Genomic DNA, 18683 nt, shown 5'->3' on the forward strand with positions numbered 1-18683 from the left:
CACCACCGTGCACATCACGAAACTACGATTCGTTTCGTACCACACGCATACCTCTGCGACCACTAGTTCGCCCGCCACGGCCCTCCGAAGGTCGTTCTTATTACGATTTCTAGGAGCAAAGGTCGTCGGTACGAATCCCTCACACACACCAGGCTTTAACCCAACTAACAACTTTGTGTGCCCAATTCGTTTGCCACCACTCTGAACCCTCTGCGTCAAGCGGGTGGGCCAAAATTTTGTCACCAAAATTACTTTTTAGCATGAGCATTGGTTTTTCATTTCTTCTTCTCCACAGCTGTGACCGGTTCTTTGCCATGTTGCACAGGTTCATGCTATGCGCCACTCGGTGCAGGCACGTCATGTTCAATGTGGAGTGCGCTGCTTCTACCGTCTGTAAATTGCCCGTTGGATGGCCGAGCAGCATCTGATGTCGATAGCTAACCGGGTAGTTCCACTGAAGGGGCTGCCTTGTCTTGCTCTCCTTTACCCACGTCTAACACGCAAGGCACACTTGGCGAAGGCTCGCGCTTGTGTTTTTCCGCTCCTGCATCTGGTTTCATCGGAACGGCGGATTCCTCCGTGCGCGGCGTTCTGGCACTGAACACACAAGGCACTGCACCTGGCTTCAGCAGACGTCACTTGCGGTCGTCTCGGAAATGAGACGGTTTGAAATGCAGGCTGCACACAACAGTGTAATCACATGCTGGCACCCAATCCTTTCTCGCTATTGCACCTATACACCACTCCCGCGTAGCGCTGTCGGATGGTAGCTCATGAAATGAGACTCCGGGCTCCTTTCTTCGTTCGCTTGAGGTGCAGTTTGGGACGCAACAATAGCGCGTAGTGCTTTACAAAACAAAATTATTTTTCAATACGCACAATGAGCATGTAAAACTGCTGCTGAAGTGCCAAAATACAGGAACAGTTGCAAGCAGCGAGTGGCAACACTCAGCAGTCGTGTTAAACAGTTCTGGTAATAGGTCTGCCAACGTATTTTTCTCAAAAGATCTAAACTTCATTTAAAGAGGGATTATGTCGCCTATGAGAGAGCAAAATGAATTTCTTGGCGACTTTTTACTTTCAGCTCTGCGTGCTTTTGTTTTCGTTTGCTTAAACAGTCGAAGACGCGCGAAAGGCGCCTTCTGGCGCAGATATGTCGTCTGCTACGGCACGGGCACGCCACGACTGCTTGGTGATGTGCGCATGAGCGCATATGTTGCAAGCGGCCGCCACAAGGATCGCTAGCTACTACCTCAAATTTAAAGGAGAAAAAAAGAAAGGTATGGGAAGCAGTTTTTCGCGCACACGGCAGGCATCTTCCTAGAGGGGGCGATGATCGAGCAGACGGCATACACATGGTGATGATGATATGCTGCAACACTGTATGCAATAACACGGCAAGACAACAGGAGTAAAGTTTTAGGCAAAAAGCTAGACTACATAAACTACAATACGATTCCGTGAGCTGCTGTTTGTGCGTGAGGGTCGTGCGTCAGCAAAGCATCTGAAAATTTCATCCAATAGAATCCAACCGCAATCGCCTCAATCCAGCATGGCGACTTCTACCGCAGGGGTTCAAAACTTCAAACTTCAATGCGGTCGTGGCTTTCAGTTGTTTCGGCGGTTCCTGGATGATGTTAATGGTTTCTGTGGATGCTGTTTCTGCACATTACGCTGCCGCATTCCGCGATGCAACACTTTCTTTACAGGTGACCGTAGATAAGCGGGTTTTATTGTTTTGCATTCAGTGCATTGTCTGTGTAGTGCAGCGCCTGCCTTGGGAGCATTTTCACAGGGTGCATGCAGCAGTAAACGCATACAGGTATCTGTTCCCTAATGGAACAGTATATGAGGCAGTATTATGCCAAAGATCGATCAATCTTAAGTCTCTCCTGAGCTGTAAGCGTCGATGCTTCCTCTCCTTCTGAGCACTGCGAGCTGTCGGGGATGCAACTGCACACTTATTTAGGATTTCTAGCTTTTTGCTATATCCCTCACTTGTGCGGCCCGCATTCAAGTCGTTTGCCATTGTCGATGGTTTTTTTGTTACTGATTCCCACTTTGTTATTTATTCTTGGTTGCGTGCCATCAGCTGTGCTGCCGGCATTTCTCCGAGCTCGGAACTCTTTCCAGGCACGGGATCCTACCCACAGACCTCCCTTCACCGCACTCACCAGTGTATTTTGGTATTTTTTGTTTCTCTTGCCCTTACTTGCATTTACAGTCGACAAATTTGTGCAGTTTTAATTTTCTGCAGATTTGTTAAAATGCGCTACCAATTTTTGTATGATGCTAAGCTGTGATGTGAGATATCAGGCTTCTTGCTAGTGAAGGCATGCTTTTTTCCATTCTCTCCTGATTTTTCCAAGGCAGACTGGTCGCAATGTTCAATTTAATACCTACATATTGGTGCAAGGCACCATGATGAGAATTAATGAAAGCCTGTTCCTCCTATATTCAAATCGGTGTGCGGTATTTCAGCCAGCTCATCTTTCAATGTGGTTATGACAGTCATCCTGACTCTCCTCAAAGAATGTATGTGGGTGCGTCACATAAAATCTGTTCATTTTTTTTTTGTCATGGGCTAGCTGATCGCTTTTTTATTTATTTATATTATGTCTAATTTTAGTTTATAGAGCAGAAGACAATTTCCTCTCTTGCCATTCATGACATTGCTACAGCCACTGACAGTTGTTGCTCTGAATGTATTTATTTGCAGTTGCCAGCTGCCAGCATCTATTGGCCCATGCATGCTTCCTGCCTTCGGCTGTGTCATCCATCCTGAGCTGTTCATGGTAGTTATCCTTTTTCAGTGATGCATATCTTACCTGCCTATTTAGAAAAATATTTTCAACATAGGCTTGCAGCTGGGTTTAGGAATGCATGCTAATTCTACATGCATTTCACAGCAGTACCTCAGCTTATAATTACAGGAACTGTAGACTTGTACAAAATATAGTCACTCATGTAGCTCTTGATGCAGCTGCTGTTAACATAAAGAGTTGAGCCTGCCTCAGGTGCTTTGACATTGCACACCTGTTGCCTGTTATGCGCATGTGTCCTCGAAAAGGCTCTATATGTTCATTTATCCCTTTAAAACATCGTGGTCTACAACTATGGTTTACCAGTATTTCTGGTACAGGGACCAAAATGTCAGTCAGTGATGTAACATTGCACGATGACACCAATCCTTGTATGGTATAGCATCCTTGCAATGCACTGGGCAAGCTGCTGTCAGCAGATTTATTGCTGGTTTATTGTCACGGCATATGGTTATACGGCACAATTTGTACCTCTACCTTTTTAAAACTGGATCCTTCAAAAATTTAAAATTAGTTGAAGGAAAATTGAAGAAAATGTCACAGTAACTGCCTCACATTTTGGTGGACACTTGAACCTTGATGTAAGAGAGGGATATAGGAGGGAATTATAGAAGAGGTGCCATAGCGGAAGGCTGACACCCTTGTTAGATGCCCCCTCTTTAGTTAAACATACCTCGCAATTAACACATTTGGTGTAAAACAAACATGAGACTTGCACGCTCACGAGGATCCTCATGTCAGTAAAACAAAAAGTGCCAATGTTGCCGTACTTCAGAGCTTTGCTCTTAAAAGTGCAGCTGACTGCTGCTCAAAGTTGAGAGCAAAAATATGTCTCCTTTTCCTCATGTGCAGTCCACAGTGCTGGTGCCATTTGCAATGATTGACATTGAGTCGCATGATGCGCAGCCCGTTCCTGGAGTTGGTGAATTTGTCTGTCTTGTGAATCTGCCGTTAAAATTAGTGCAGAACAATGGTTCTCCAGTGGATCTCACGTAACTGTATCCTGTGCCACCTGCTACCACCCTTTTTCCTCAAATTTCCTAATCTCATTTGGCCACCTGATTTCCACCCATTCATGCATTCACCTACTCTTGGAATCCTCCCAGTGTTGTAGTGTGGTATTGCTTATATCTTCTCTGCATTACACATGCATTGCACATCCTCTTTTTTCGATTAATCAAGCTACCTCTGTTCCTGTTTCTTGCATAAGCAGCTGGGCTCTTGCTGTTTAGAGGGGAGGGGTACAAAATTTTAAACACTAACAATTTTGAATCTTTTTACTGGTCGTAAACAGGAACATTCTAGCAATCACAGGTACTGAGTGCAACATAATATTGGCCTACCTAGGAGTCACTTCATCCTTTCACCTGCATTAAGTGAAAACAAGGGGCGCAGCCTCAAATATTGCAACTTTGTTGATATCGCCTCTCAACAGTCACTGCTTGCTAGTGATGCTGATGGGGTCCTGTGGGCTAGCTAGCAGAACTTGTTGGCATAGCACCGGTCGGTCACGCACATAAACCTCTGTGATCACTCTAGAATGACTACAGCAGCACTAACGATGGCCAGGTATTCAGTGGTGTGAAAGGCTTTGTGACAAGCGACGCCGACGAAACTCTGACAGTCGCCAAGCCAGGCCTTGGCAGAAAGCTGGAAAGCGAAAACTTGTCACCGACGAGACAACAAACTGAGTATCCTCTCTCGTCTTTGTGAGTATGTCAAGCGGAAACAGTAACAAAATGCACTGCATGTGTTCATGTGTGAACACTGATGAGAGATAAACACCACACCACAGTGCCAGCCTCCATCTGTGACGAGAAAGCCGATTGAGTACGTTTATGTGATGATTGTAGAAAGCGAATTCTTAAGTCCTAGCGTGTGAAGTTTGTCATAAGTGTAGTTTTGGCAGCTATGACCTGAAATCAATGGTTGCTTACTGTGTAGAACACATAGAGTGAATGAGATGTGACAAAAATGATAGATGAGGTGACCCTCTTTGTCTAGCCATGGATTGGTTTGGGAAACACAGACTTGTGGAGAACGGCTTAGTTACATCTGATTTCGTGATGTTATTGGTGTAGTAGGTGATGAGGAATTGTAGTTCATGATAGAGGATATAAATACTCAGTGTGCAAATGAAGAAAGCTAAAATACTAAACAATCTGGAAAGAGAACATTTTACGATAGGTAGTGAGGTAGTGGAAGTGGTAACAGAGTACATCTAGGCCAGGTCATCCGGACGTCTAAGCCAGGTTGTGCGCAAATGCAGAGCATTTGAGAGAAATGGTTGCGAGTAGATTGGGGTTTAAGGCCTTTGGCATGCACGCAGAAGTTAAGAACAGTGCCTTGCAGTATGCTCAAAAAGAATTTTAAACTGCATTGCTGCTACAAATCTCTCGGGCAAAAAGTGTTACACTAGGAAGTTTAAAATTCTTTCAGTGGTTGAATTTAAAATTCAACCACTGAAATAAAAACACATGGTTAATGCTAAGATATGCAGGAGAGAGCTGCGTGAGTTGCTTTGTGCTTTAGGTCCCAGAGCCTGTCATAGGCCGCATGTACTTGTAATGAATTATCTGCACAAATATATGGCATTCGTAGACTAGACAAACTCTAAAACCTCATCAATGCTCACTCTCTTTGTAGTGAACTTTGTAAAGCCTGTTAGTCACCCCTTCACTACAACGTCCCTCATAGCCTGAGTCGCTTTGGGATGTTAAACCCAAATAAACCAAACTAAGCATGTCACCCCAAATGGGAGCCGCGGTTATGGTACTCAGCTGCTCATCAAAAAGATGCAGGTTCAATTCCAGCTGCAGTGGTCTTATTTTAATGGAGACGAAATGCTAGAGGTGCAGGAACTCTGTGATGTTAGCACACTTAAAGATTTATCCATTTCTCTAATATCTAACATAGCCTGCGCCGCTTTGTGGTTTTAAACCTCATAAAACCAAGCAAAATTAGTGGCTACATCATTTCATAAAATTTCTTTAAATTTATTATTATTTTCTAAGCATTAACAATTTTCTGCTCCTCTATTCTTTCATCTTTGCCTCTCTTATTCCCTCCTCGCTGAGTAGCAGGTCAGTGGTTTTGAATGCCAGAGAAATATTGTTTTTCATTTCATTCGAAAAACTCTCGCTTTATTGCTTTGTTAGTTGTATTATGCAGAAATATGTGAAGCTTAGATCCAAGAGCTATGGCCTGGATAGTAAGTTCTATATTCAAGGATAGTCAGTTTTATATTCAACCATACTTACATTACTTATTACAGTATCTATGCTGACTTCTTTTGTAATGGGCTACCTGGCATAGAAGTGTTGTGACCTGCAGCAGTAAACATCATTTCAAGGAAAATTTCTCAGTTACATGCATAAATAGATTAGGCAAGCTCATGCGCTTGTGAAGCTCCTAAACTTGCATTTGTTTTCAAAACCTTTGCTGTGATGCACTGATTCACTGGAATACACTGCAAATCTTCACTGCAATTTGATATGCCTAATATAGTGAGACATTCATGTACTCAAGTTTGGCTTAGTACACTGTGCTCAAATGAGTTTGTTAGCTGGCAAAGATAAAGCAAGGGTGGCAGTGTTTTGTAATGTCCACAGGGCATTCTTGCAAACTCCAGTATGTGTGTCATTCCTTTCTTTTCATTCACCATACACAGTCTTCCCTTCACACTCATGTTTGAAACAAAATGCTGCATACTTCACCACTGTAAAATTGAAGGCCATTGTGTTGCTCCACAAAATGATATTTGGCTGCAGCTGTAGTTGTGGTATGGAAAATGGGCTAGGCTATATTTACACATATTCGTCATGATACAAGCCACTTGCACGCCACACAAAAATGTTGATAGTACAATATCCAGCACTTTTGCTGTGGAGAGTGCGGTGCTAAAATGAGAATAATGATGGAGAAAGTAGACAATATATTTTGGCAGAGGCATCAAGATTGCTAAATTTTTTGGAAAGGAATTTTTGGGACGCTCCTCAGAAGGTTAAGGAACTTTTATACTTCACTACCATCTGACCAATTATGGAGTATGCCAGAGCAGTGTGGGACCCTCTAGTCAGAACCTATTGTGATATGCTGGAACGCATTCAGAATCGTGCGGTGTGGTTTGTCACTAACAGATATACTTTTAATTATCGAAGTAACAGTATCAAGCAGGACCTGAACTGGGACTCTCTGGAGGAGTGCCGGTTACGAATAAGGTTAGAATTCCTTTACCACATTTATATCAAGGAAACTACTATTAGCCCTGGAGCTTATTTGCTGCCATCTCATTTTGTATCCAGAAGGCACAACCACGACTGCAAAATACATGAGATAAAATGCGGTACTAAGGTGTTCAAACTGTTTTTCTTTCCGCATGAATGTTGTAAGCTGCCTCAATGTATTCTTCAATGCCAATCCGAAGCAAAGTTCCGAGCACTGTTGTCGGAATTGTGATGTGCACACGTGCTCAGCTGCTGTTTTTCTGCTTTTCCTCTTGCCCTTCCCTGAAGAATTGACTGATGTGAATGCGCTGTTAACATTTTTTATCATCTGCCATAGATTCTTTCCCATCCTGTACAAAAGGTTGGCACATGCTGTAGGATTGATTGTGTATGTATGTAATCCCCCCTGAAGTTATGCCTTTGTGGCACTGCAGGAATGTAAATAAATAAATAAACAGCTGATGATCTGCTAGGGCTGCAGGATTCCAAGATTGAGAAAAGCAGTGGGAGGCTCTGAGTCTGGTAAAATAGTAAACTTTGGCTTGTAGCAGACAGGGATCATGCAGCTTATGAAGGGCAGGAAAATTGGAGACTTATGGAAGAGGCTGTAGACTCAAGTGCACCTTCTGGGCTGGTGATGGAATGTGTAGGGCCCTTCGTTTCTGGGTAAAACCTGGTTTCTCCCTATGTTGCACCCTAAAAAGATCCTTAAAGACCAGGTTCAACCCAATTTCTGTGCAAATGTGCCTGTAAGAAGAAAGTGTGGTTTGATGGTGCACAATCTGAAGAACTGCTGAAGTGTGGTGGATGTCACATATTTCTTCTGACAGATTTTTTGAAAATTCTGGTTATTTTATTTCCCTTTTAATGTTTACTGTTTGTCGAGTTGCTTATAATTTTAGGATAAATTGAAAACTACATGTACTGACCGGTATTTCATTGCAATAATTATACCCATAATTCTAAAGCTGTGTTCGAAGGTAGGTGTGCATTTAGTATGCATGCTTTGAATTTCAGTGATTGTTTCTGCACTGCAAAATGGAGGACAGGTCTCTGCTGTGCGAGTATTTTGCAATGGAGTGAAAGTAACTGTAGCAGCGTTTGTTACTGTGTCGCCCAGCCAAACGTTTTCCCACTGAACCACCGAGCTTCTGAATACCTATGGCTCAAAGCTCAAAGCTCTGATTGCCCTTTCCGAGGTTTTCTGCATTAACCAGTGCAAGGCCAAGGGCTCAGAGCTAACAAGCATTTGAAACCATAGAACTATACACAGTAGTGCTGGGACCATGCAGCAAGTCAGCGTTAACGAGGTCGCGATAAACGTGAATTACTGTAGAAAGCTAGTGTGAAAAAATAGTTGTGCTTAAGGAAAACGCTGTTTTTTTCTTAGTCGTTCATTGAAACAAAGCAATGCATACAAAGTTTGATATTTTGCTGATCCCTCAGTTTTTTCCAGCTAAAGACCAAGGGTTGCATGGAAGTCGTGCAAGCCACCAAGTGATGCGTGCGATTTGAGCCAGTAACCTGGAGCAGGCTGGGAAATTTGTGAATGGCCAGTGGTATTCACTCAGTAAAGCAAGCTTTTTCTGTAAGTACAGTTTTTGGCATGGCATTGCTTAGGGACGCATGCATTAAACTGGCTACTCTGCACCTACCCATGCTTCAAGAACAGTGACGTACATAAAAAAAATTGATAGGTGAAAAAAAAAATTTTCCGCTTCTGGTATGTTTTTTGAGGAAAGTATTTGCCATTTAAAGGGCTCAGTGTGCTGTGAAAAACCTTAATAATTATGTGCTTGTTGTGGCCTTTAGACTAATTTCTCCTTCCACGTCTTTGTTGGCCTGACCTTGTAGCTTGTCTGCATGAGATTGCATGAGATTGGCTGCTACCTACAGTTTGCTTTTTGCGCCTTTTTTATTGGTGGTCACATTCTTTGCGTGGCAGTGTCATGCAGTTTGATAAGTAATCTGATCTGATTTCTGCGTTGGCCTGAAGTTCAAGCTTTGAGATGTGGGGGCAGGTTTACAGTGCCCCCTTGTTCACTCTAACTGCAGTTTCGCCATGAGGGTTAGTCCTTTTTTTATTGTTATGCAGTGTCATTTGATTCGTGCATATATTAATGAAGTGAGCACAATTTTTTATAATAAATGAACACTCATTTTAACTGCAGCCATTATAAGTGCGCTTGACTCTAAAACGGCGGTTTTCTGGCATTCAGTATTACACCTTAAAACCAGCCGGAAGACACAACACGGATGAGAGGAGCACAAGACGAGGCTGGTCTAACAACTGAAGTTTTATTGAAGGCAAGCGGCAAAAGAAGACCTGCAAAGAGATGCACACGTGCAAACCCCAAAGCAGTGAGAGGGCGAAAAACAATCGAAAGGCACTGGCACACTAGTAAACCATCTAAAAAAACAAATTCCTGAGGGTTCACCGACAGCTTAACCACGCACATGTCCTTAGCCTTACCGATGGCGGCTAATGGCGGCTGGGTTCCCACTTGTCCATCTCCCCAACCTGTCAGAGCGTGTTTTCACTCGCTCGAGGGAAAGGAACACATACTCGGATGATGCTGACCTTACCTCAACAGTATTTCGCACAGTCTCAAGAAAGTTGCGGCAAAGTTTAATGTTGCTGTTGTCGTAACAGCTAAGTGCAAGATAAGAGGCCTTTGCGCCGCTATTAAAAAAGGCTTGATAAAACTATGGGTAATCGTTTACAATGTACAGTGTCACATATAGAAAGGTTCACCACTTGCAAAAGTGATGGAGTTTATTGCGTTCCACTGCCTTATGGCTGCAACTACTATGGGCAGACAGGCAGATGTCTGAATTTCCACCTGACTGAGCACTTTCAAGCTACAGGGGGAAGGCAAATTCTAATCTGGCACTGCACACTCAATCTTTTGAATGCAAATCTGAGGATGGCCTGTCTCTTTGCACACCTAATTTCTGCAACACATCAGTGGTTTACGGAAGGGAGAAATCTGTCGGCAGATAGTTGAGGCTTACTGCATCGGTAACACTAAGGACACGTGTGGCTAAGCCGTCGGTAAACTTTCGCTGTAAGGAATTTGCTTTTTTAGATTCATTAGTATGCCAGTGACTTTTGATTGTATTTCCTCCTTTCACTGCTTTGGGGAGTTGTGCACACGCATGTCTTTGTGGATCTTCTTTTGCGGCTTTCCTTCAATAAAATTTCAGTTGTTAGTCCAGCCCCTTCTTGAGTTCATGTCTTATCCTGTGTTGTGTCATCTGTTTGGTTTTAAGTTGAGTCAGTATCAATATATCTCTATTGGCTACTACCTGATGCTGTCACTTGTATTTTGCAATTTTATGTTATAGGCTTTTCAAGAGCGCATCGAATAAAGCCTTTTCTTTTCTTGCAAAGCTGCAAGTTGTGACTGCTTATTTCGCATTTCTTGAAATGCCCTTCGTTCAGATCTGGCTGTGTACATGTGCTTCAGGGGCTCGGTTTTAAACATTATGCCTCTCTGAGAAGCAGCGCCGGCATTTGATGACTGTAATTTGCGTATTCGAGGCCGAAACGCGTACGCTGGCATCCCTTGCATGCAGATCAAGGTGATGTCGTTCGGCGACCTCTTCGGCCCACTCTGTGACTCGGAGCTGAACCTCCGGGTCCCAGCTGAGCAGCGCGGCCTCCCACTGCGATTGGGTAGAGAGCTGCAGACTGTTCGACGGCTTGTCTTGATTACATGAGTATTGGATGATGTGTGGTGTGTCTGCCTTAAGGTGTCCGCAGAGAGAACAGATGGGGTTAAACTGCTCTGGGAACCATATAGAGTACATGTACGGATTAAAGAAAGTGTCTGTTTGGAGCTGCCGCCAGCTGAGTTATGTTTTACTTAGAGATGTACGTGGTTCTTGGAGGATTTGTCATTCTTTCTTGAAGTGGTTAGTAATTTCTTTGTAGGTTGTCACTCGCTCCTTGGCCGACCTGAGCTCAGGGTAGCGCACCTCCCGGTTAACCACGAATCCTTGGTCAAATCGGTGCGCCGCCTCGTTTCCAGGATGGCCCGAATGGGCGGGGACCCAGATCAATGTGATCTGGCAGGTATTTGAGATTTTTTGTAATATATTGATGGCTGCAGAGTGGGCCCTTCCTTTTGCAAAATTTCGAATTGCAGTTTTAGAGTTGCTGATGATGTATTTGGCAGTGGTGGAGGTAATGGTTAAAGCTATGGCAGCTTCCTCTGCCTCCTCCAGAAATTTTGTTTCATCGATTGTCGCCGATGCGAGGGGAGAGCCTCGATGATCAAAAACTGCTAGGGAAAGGCGTCTATGTCCGCATGTTCTGCCACGTCCACATGCACCGTGTCTTTCTGAACTGAAAATCTTTCGTGAAGTTTTACTTCCCTAGCAGTAGTCTGGATGCATGTTTTTGGGCAGAGGATGGACTAGTAAGTGTTTGTGCATGTGTCTTGGAATTGGCAAGGTTGTGTACGGGTTCCTTCATATTGTATTCCTGCCGTCTTTAGGATGAAACGTCCCGTTTCAGTGCCTGATAGTCTTTCGTATTGTGCGGTGAGGTGTGCTTCCATCATTTCTGCGAAGGTGTTATAATTCCTAACTGGAGTAGTTTTTAATTTGGGGTATGACGGGGGAGGTTGAGTGCAATTTTGTAGGATTGTCTAATTAGAGCATCCAGGTCGTATGGTGTAGAGTAGATGACTCTGCTAAAAACGAAGGCTTGGATTAGTTTCCTGGTCTCGGCTTCTTTAACTCCTCCTTGCCTATTTGCGATGCGTCTGATGAGAAGGGAGATTTGGTTGACGGTGTTTCTCAGTTTCTTAATTAGTGTGTCGTGTTATTCTTAGTGTTTCCACTTCTGGGATGGCTGCCCCTTCTGCGTAGATTTTGATCTGAGGTGCTTTATTCTTTCTTTGACGCTTTGGGTGTAGGATGAGGACTTCGGATTTTTGGGGGAACACGGAAGTCCTGCAGCTTGTGCCTCCTCTACTACTACATCTGCCGCTTGTTGTAGCGTGTCTTGTATCGTGCCGATACTCCCCTTAGTGGTCCAAAGGACGATATCGTCCGCGTACAAAGAGTGTTCTAGGTGTGGGATTTTGGTGACTTCGTGTGCCATTTTGTTGAGGGTTATATTGAATAAGGGGGACAGGACAGATCCTTGTGGTATTCCTCTGTCTCCTAAACTGAGGTGTCGGATTTGATTGTGCCAATTTGAATTTTAGCCGTTCTATCAGAGAGAAAGTCTTTGATGTAGTTAAATGTTCTTTCGCCTGCATTCAAGGAGCTTTCCGAAGCACTTGCGACTTTATCTTTCCTGCTGATTTCGTCAGGTCACTAAGGGATTACACAACATTCAGGCACACTGTCCAGATGGCGTCCAAGTATTGCCACTTTGTTTTTGCTGGCGCTGCGGTTTTTAGTGACTGCAAGTTATTTTTGTGTGTGTGTGCATAAAGTCTACATGCTTAGGTAACGTTGCGTGCATTTGAAATTTCAATAGCATTTTTGCTTTTTTTGCATTTGTAATCATAAAGTAAATAAAAAGTATTTCTAATGCCTTTAGTAACAAACAACGGCAAACTGAAGAATAGCCTCTAGGTGGCAACTCAAAATAGTTTTGAGCAGGTAGCAGTGCTACTACTAATCTTTGCGCTACATATAAAAGAAAAAGTGGGGAAACGTATAGGGAAGTGCCAGCAAGCAAGGAAGTGAAGCGCATTAAGACGGTTCTTGGTCGACATTGGAGCTGCGTTCGACAGGCTCCGAGGAATGCGAGCAGGCAAGTCGGCTGGCTGTCATGAGCAGTCAGTTTGGGCAAAGCTGTCCGCTGCCACTCCACTGTGTGAATTAATTGAATTGATCGGTGATCAATTCTGATTGGCTGGAGGTGTCATTACTTCCTTTTCTTCTCCTCCTCAGACTGCATTAGCCGCCACTGCCACGGGCCATTCGAACTTTCGCCACGATGAGTGGTGAGGCTGCACATGTCGATGCTGTCGCCGGTCGGAGCTACATGTTCCGACGCGGAGCCAGCGGCGTGACGGTGATCTACCACCCGTTCGACAACGCCGAGCATGGTCTCGAGCCAGAGTTTTGGCTCCTGGGCCTGGTTGACATGAAAAGATGAGGCTGCAAGGTTCCCCAGGGTGTGCTCAACAAGCTGCTCAATTCGCTGAGGGGAGACGGCGAAGCACAGAAGGCCGTGTTGTACCACCCTGAGGGATCACAGATCGGTGCGTTCAAGCTTTGGAGCAGCTTGTTTTAATTTGTACACCGAACACTTGTGCATATACTTTGTTGTTGTCTTTGCCTGATTGTACAAGTATCGGAACGATACGCTCAGCAGATTTTTCTACTGCAGTGACGCTTTGTAACCGTACGGCAGTGAAACGAGTGTACTACTGGATTCAGGACATAAGTATTCGTCGTGGTGTTATGTACTTGTACTGGTGCAAAGTACTCAGTTGTTCACCTGCATGCATTAGTGTGCTATAGCAGGTGCTAACATCATTCTGCTCTTTTTTCACTATAGCCCAGCCTACCAAAAATGCAAAATTCATCAACTTGGAATTGTTGATCACTGTCTTGATCTAGCTATTTAATGTTCAGAACAGTGCAGACAGTCAACAAGGTTGCCATTTATGTAATGATGGAATTAAAGATTTTTCATTGTACCAGCATTGAAATGAATGTATTATGAGATGCAGGATATACTTATTGATCGTTTTGTTTCATGCTTCTGTAGTTTTATAGAATTGCAGTTCTTGAATTATTCACTGGTGAGCGAATACCTCTGGCATTCAGTCAACTCTGTTCAGTCTTTCGTGCCTAAAATTCACTAGTGGCGTGACACACAAAGTGAGTGATTTTCAAGTTCAGTGTCCTTTAAACAAAATAAAAGTGGTAGGGGTTTAACGTAGTTAAACAAAGTACACGTGTGAAAGCAGGGGACACTTAAGTGCCGCTCTGAGGGGTTTAGTAGGATAATGCCCATATAGGCAGAGGTGGTAATTCTCTACTTAACATTCATAGATGGCGGCGTACCACTACCAGCGCAGTGGCACAGCAGTTAAGGGATGTGCCACTGCATTGACAGGTGTCTGTTTCTATCATAGCCACCGGTAGGGATCGTGCGACCCATGTTGCTCTTCCCGAGCAACCTTTTGCGACCAATCATTTTTTTAACTGCCACGGCGGTCAGTTTCCTCACAATCCAATGGGCAGATTGTGATGTTGCCACAAGTTTATGTGACCTAGGTGGCGTGATGCCCTCTGTTGCGAGAAATTCGTGTGGGAGAGTCGAATCGTGCGACGGTGAATATTCAGGAAACAGTGACGACTCATAGACGCATTATTTAACAAACAGACAAGGAAAACTATATTCACTTTACAGATACAAAAAGAGTGGTCAGACGGAACACCCGGCACAAATGTCTTTCTTCTTTGCCGTCTAAGAAGCCACTATCTTGCCGAGAGTCCGAGGGGCCCGGCCGCTTTCAGCTGCACCCGGCCTTTCGCTGCCCAACTCGCCTCCCGAGCGCCGTCGTCGAAACCCGATCCCGGACCAGACACCAGTGATCCAAAAACTGGAAGTGTCCCCGCACTGCTCCGGTCCCCAATGGCACCCCGTCGTGCACACGTGCTTAGGAAACACACACACACACAAAAACTCAAAGTAGGGCACACGGGCGACGAGAAACACAGGCAGTAGTAAACGATGCCGTTTGTGGAAGACGCACTCTCCCTTCCCCAAAAAAAGACAGAATACACAACAACCTCCCGGCCCCAACAGTGGCAGCACTACACACACAACTCGAGGGGGTAGAGAAGCTGTACCGGCCTTTGCAATGTGGATGCGTTGGGCTGCTCCACAACACACGCTCAGACTTGGTTATCTCTTCCGTGGATCACTTCGACGATCCTCCCCGTCTTCCACATGTGTCGCGGCGCCTTATCCTCACGGGGGAGAACTAAGTCTCCTACAGAGGTCTGTCGAGCCTGTTGTTTTCCGCAAGTGTGCGTCGACCTTAGTGTCAAAAGATATTCATTCCGTCATCGTCTCCAAAACTGCTCCAGCAATCGTTTGCGGTGCATCCACCTTCGTGTCACAGCTTGTATTGACGAACTGATATGACACGGAGAAGGTAGCGACGTCAGTCTCTTTCCTGTCAAAAAATGTGCCGTAGTAAGAATTTCGGGGTCTTCTGGTGACAAAGAAATGTAGGTTAGGGGGCGGGGTTAACAATGCTTTCCACCTCCTGCAGTACTGTAGTAAGCTGTTCGAAGGTGAGTCTTGCCTGGTGTAGGATTTTACGGAGGCAAACCTTCACAGTCCTCACCATCCTTTCCCAGAATCCACCCCACCATGCTGCTCTTTCCATGATGAATTTCCATTTGATGCGTGTCTTGGCACAGTGGTCGTGGAAATTTCCGTAAAACAAAGAGTCTCTCAATGCTGCAAATTCTTTAGAGGCGCTCTGAAAGGCTTTGGCGTTTTCAGTGTATATCACTGATGGCAGTCCTCATCAAGCGGTAAATCGTATGAAAGCCAATAGGAACATTTCGAATGATAGGTTTGAGACAAGCTCCAGATGAACTGCTCTCGTAACTGCGCAAGTGAAGAGAGCAAAGTAAATGTAAGATTTGGAGACCGTGTCCTTGTCCTTAGTGAAGAGCAGCCCGGCGAAGTCTATGCCAACCACTTGAAACGGTTCAGAACGGCAAACGTTTTCATTTGGTAAGGGCTCTGTGAGAGCTTCTCCAGGCTTTGCGCGACCTTTGAGGCACATGTTGCATTTGTTTACAACGCTTTTTACTTGTTGAAGTCCTCGTGGGATCCAAAACCTCTCTCCCACTTCTGTGAGAGTCTCTAGAGCTGCCGTGTAATGTTCGTAAATGAGCGTCTCGAATAACGAGCTCCGTGAACGAATGGCTGGGAGGGAGGAGCAGTGGATGCTTCACCTGTTCTTTCTCGTCAGAGAAGTGCAGCCGCCCTCCTACTCGTAGCAGTCCCTCAGGGTCAAAAATGGGCTGTAACTTCTGTTAGCTTTATTGTGATTTCAATGAGAGCCCTTGGCCAAGACGGGATATGTCATCCGTGTATGCTTCTTCCTGAACGACTTTCAACCAGTATGCTTCGGCCCTTTCTACCTCTTCCGTTGCTAGACAAGAAGAAACTATGCCAGACGGATTCCGGCAAGCACTTATGAATCTGAACACCCAGGCAGTTATCCGTAAAACTCGGAAAAAACTACTGTGATGAGCCAGGTCCAAGATCGGCATAAATGCCCTTACTTGCAACACCTTTACTTCTTTCCTTTCTTCCGAACTTTCCTCAGGCGTTGGGACGTAACTCATTCAGAGCTGGCCAGGACTCCTCTGTCTCTGAAAGCGATGACGGTCCAAACCACCACAGTCGGTCTTCTTGAAGACTAGAGTCACTCCACATGCCACACGATCAGTGGGGTTCTGTGAACTTGGACAATGCCTCCATTGTTCTTTCTCTGTGCAGGTTTGAACCTCGATCACTGTTTCGCACAAACTGGTTCCACTGCAAAGGGTTTCCTTTCAACCAATGAAGGGTTATGCTGGAGTCGATCCAGTAAATCATTTTCGTTCGACCAGCATACATCATTAAGCAGCCTTCCAGAAACTTGGCTATTCTAGCACCTATCAGTGCACCCATCAGTTCAATTCGGGGAAGAATCGTACCTTTTAGGGGTGAAACTCTCGCTTTCGTGTAGATGAGTTCCGTGTCAACACTGCCGTTGGAGTCCTGTAGTCGCAGGTAGGCGCATGCCCCGTACGCTCGCTGACTGGCGTCGCAGAAGATGTGCAACTGTACACTCTGCGGTTGAACTACTGGAGCAACACATCGGGGTACGGTCAGTGAACGAAGGTCCATTAGCTCCGACTTCCAGTCTTCCCACTTCCTGAAAGTATCATTGGGCAATTTGTCATCCCAACCAATGTGTCATTGCCACAATTCCTGAAAGAGTGCCTTGGCTTGTATGGTAAATGGTACAAGCAATCCAAGAGGATCAAATATTCTGGCGATGGTTTGTAGAACAAGTCTTTTTCAGTTGTTCTCTCTGTCCAAAATGCTTGAGAGAGACTTGGTGGCCATGGTGATCGTATCTTCTGCAGGATTCCAAATAAGCCCAAGAATTTTTACTGTTCCAACCGAGTCATTCAGTCCCTCCTGCGAAGCAAATAGGTCTTGCAAGTGACTTGAGTTCGACGACCACTTTCGCAAGCTCTAAGAATATCGTTGGCCTGCGCAAAAATCTCCGCATCCTTTTCGGTGTCTGCTCCAAGCAACAGGTCGTCGACGTAGAACGACTCCGCCAGAAGCGCAGCTATTCTCTGCTTTGGCTCCTCAACCCTCTTAAGGTGATATTGCAGGGTGGCATTTAGCAGGAAAGGTCTAGCCTTGGTGCCAAACGGCACACGCTTCATTCGCCACTATTCTACTTCAGGATCAGGTTCTTCCTTTAAAGGCAAGCCGTTAAACCAGAGAAAGCGCAAGGAGTCTCGGTCCTCTTTTCGGACACTGATTTGCAAGAATGCCTTCTCAATGTCAGCTGTCAATGCAATCTGAGGAAGTCGAAAACGAATCAGCAGTTTGAGCAGATCAGCTAAGAGACAAGGCCCTTCTCTAAATGTTCGTTCAGGGAGGAAGACCCTTGTTCATGTGAGGAGGCGTCAAAGACAATGCATAACTTTGTCGTTCTTGAGTCACTGGACAAAAAAGCGTGGTGTGGCATGTAATAAGCCTGATCGGTCGCTTGCTCTTCAGGTGTTACACGTTTGGCGTCGCCCATATCTATGTAGCTCCGCATTGTACTTTCATACTCCGCGCCAAATTCTGGAGTGCGCTGAATTCTTTTCCGTAGGCTCTTCAGTCACTGTAGTGCCTGTGAGTGGTTGTCGCAAAGTTGTCCACTGTTTTCTTTCCAAGTAAGGGCGACTTCGTAGCGGCCGTTCTTCATTCTGATGTTTCTTTGAAACACCCACAGTCGCTTCCGCTTCCTCATTCGGCCCTCCGGTATGATTCATAATGCCAATGCTTTCCAATTCCCAGAAGCCTTTCACAAGTCTTTCAGTGCTTTCAAGGACTGTGCTTACCCTGAGGACACAGGAGTTGGCTGAATTGTCAACTGAGGTATGCACGGATATCGGACCCTGAAACATCCAACCGAAGACCGACCCCAGGACAACCAAGTCAGCGTTTTGCTGGGAGCATTGAATTTCGCCCGTCACGAATTTCCACAGGGGTTCAGCGCCAATAAGAAGCCCAATTCCGGGTACCACTGGCATTTCCAGCAGTAGAAGCTTGTCCGCGATGGGCCGTCCTGTCTCTTCTATTGCTTTGACAAAGTCGTTTTCGACAGGCACCTGGACTATGTCGTTGCAGATGAAAGGAACCTCAATGGCCTCTATAATGTATTCCTTGTCACTGTACTGGCGGCAAAGATGCACTTCTACTAGACGACGTCTTTCTGGTGCTGATGTGGCTGTCCCAAACGTACTCAGCTGGAGAGAGGTTTTTTTACTTTCTTTGAGGCCTAAAAATTTAGAGATGTCCTCACAGATAAATCTGCGGTTACTTCCCCCATCTACGATGCCTCGAATGTAA

At 45.1% G+C, this 18683-nt stretch overlaps 1 protein-coding gene across 14 annotated transcripts in view; it reads left to right on the forward strand.

Annotated features, from left to right (window-relative positions):
• Positions 1 to 1387: 1387 nt before the first annotated feature.
• Positions 1388 to 18683, forward strand: part of LOC144113346 (uncharacterized) — a 69616-nt gene continuing 52320 nt past the window's right edge. For 2 of the 14 annotated variants that reach the window (XM_077646371.1, XM_077646370.1), the window contains exons 1-5: positions 1391 to 1709; positions 2093 to 2186; positions 2720 to 2795; positions 8495 to 8636; positions 12965 to 13278. The gene's annotated coding sequence lies outside the window, so the exon portion shown is untranslated. Of the gene's footprint in view, positions 1710 to 2092; positions 2187 to 2719; positions 2796 to 8494; positions 8637 to 9482; positions 10728 to 10985; positions 11127 to 12964; positions 13279 to 18683 lie in introns of those variants that run through there. The other 12 variants (XM_077646376.1, XM_077646380.1, XM_077646374.1 and 9 more) reach the window with 12 other exon arrangements.

Source organism: Amblyomma americanum, chromosome 1, assembly GCF_052857255.1.
Source record: "Amblyomma americanum isolate KBUSLIRL-KWMA chromosome 1, ASM5285725v1, whole genome shotgun sequence".
In the NCBI taxonomy this organism is placed as follows: domain Eukaryota; kingdom Metazoa; phylum Arthropoda; class Arachnida; order Ixodida; family Ixodidae; genus Amblyomma; species Amblyomma americanum.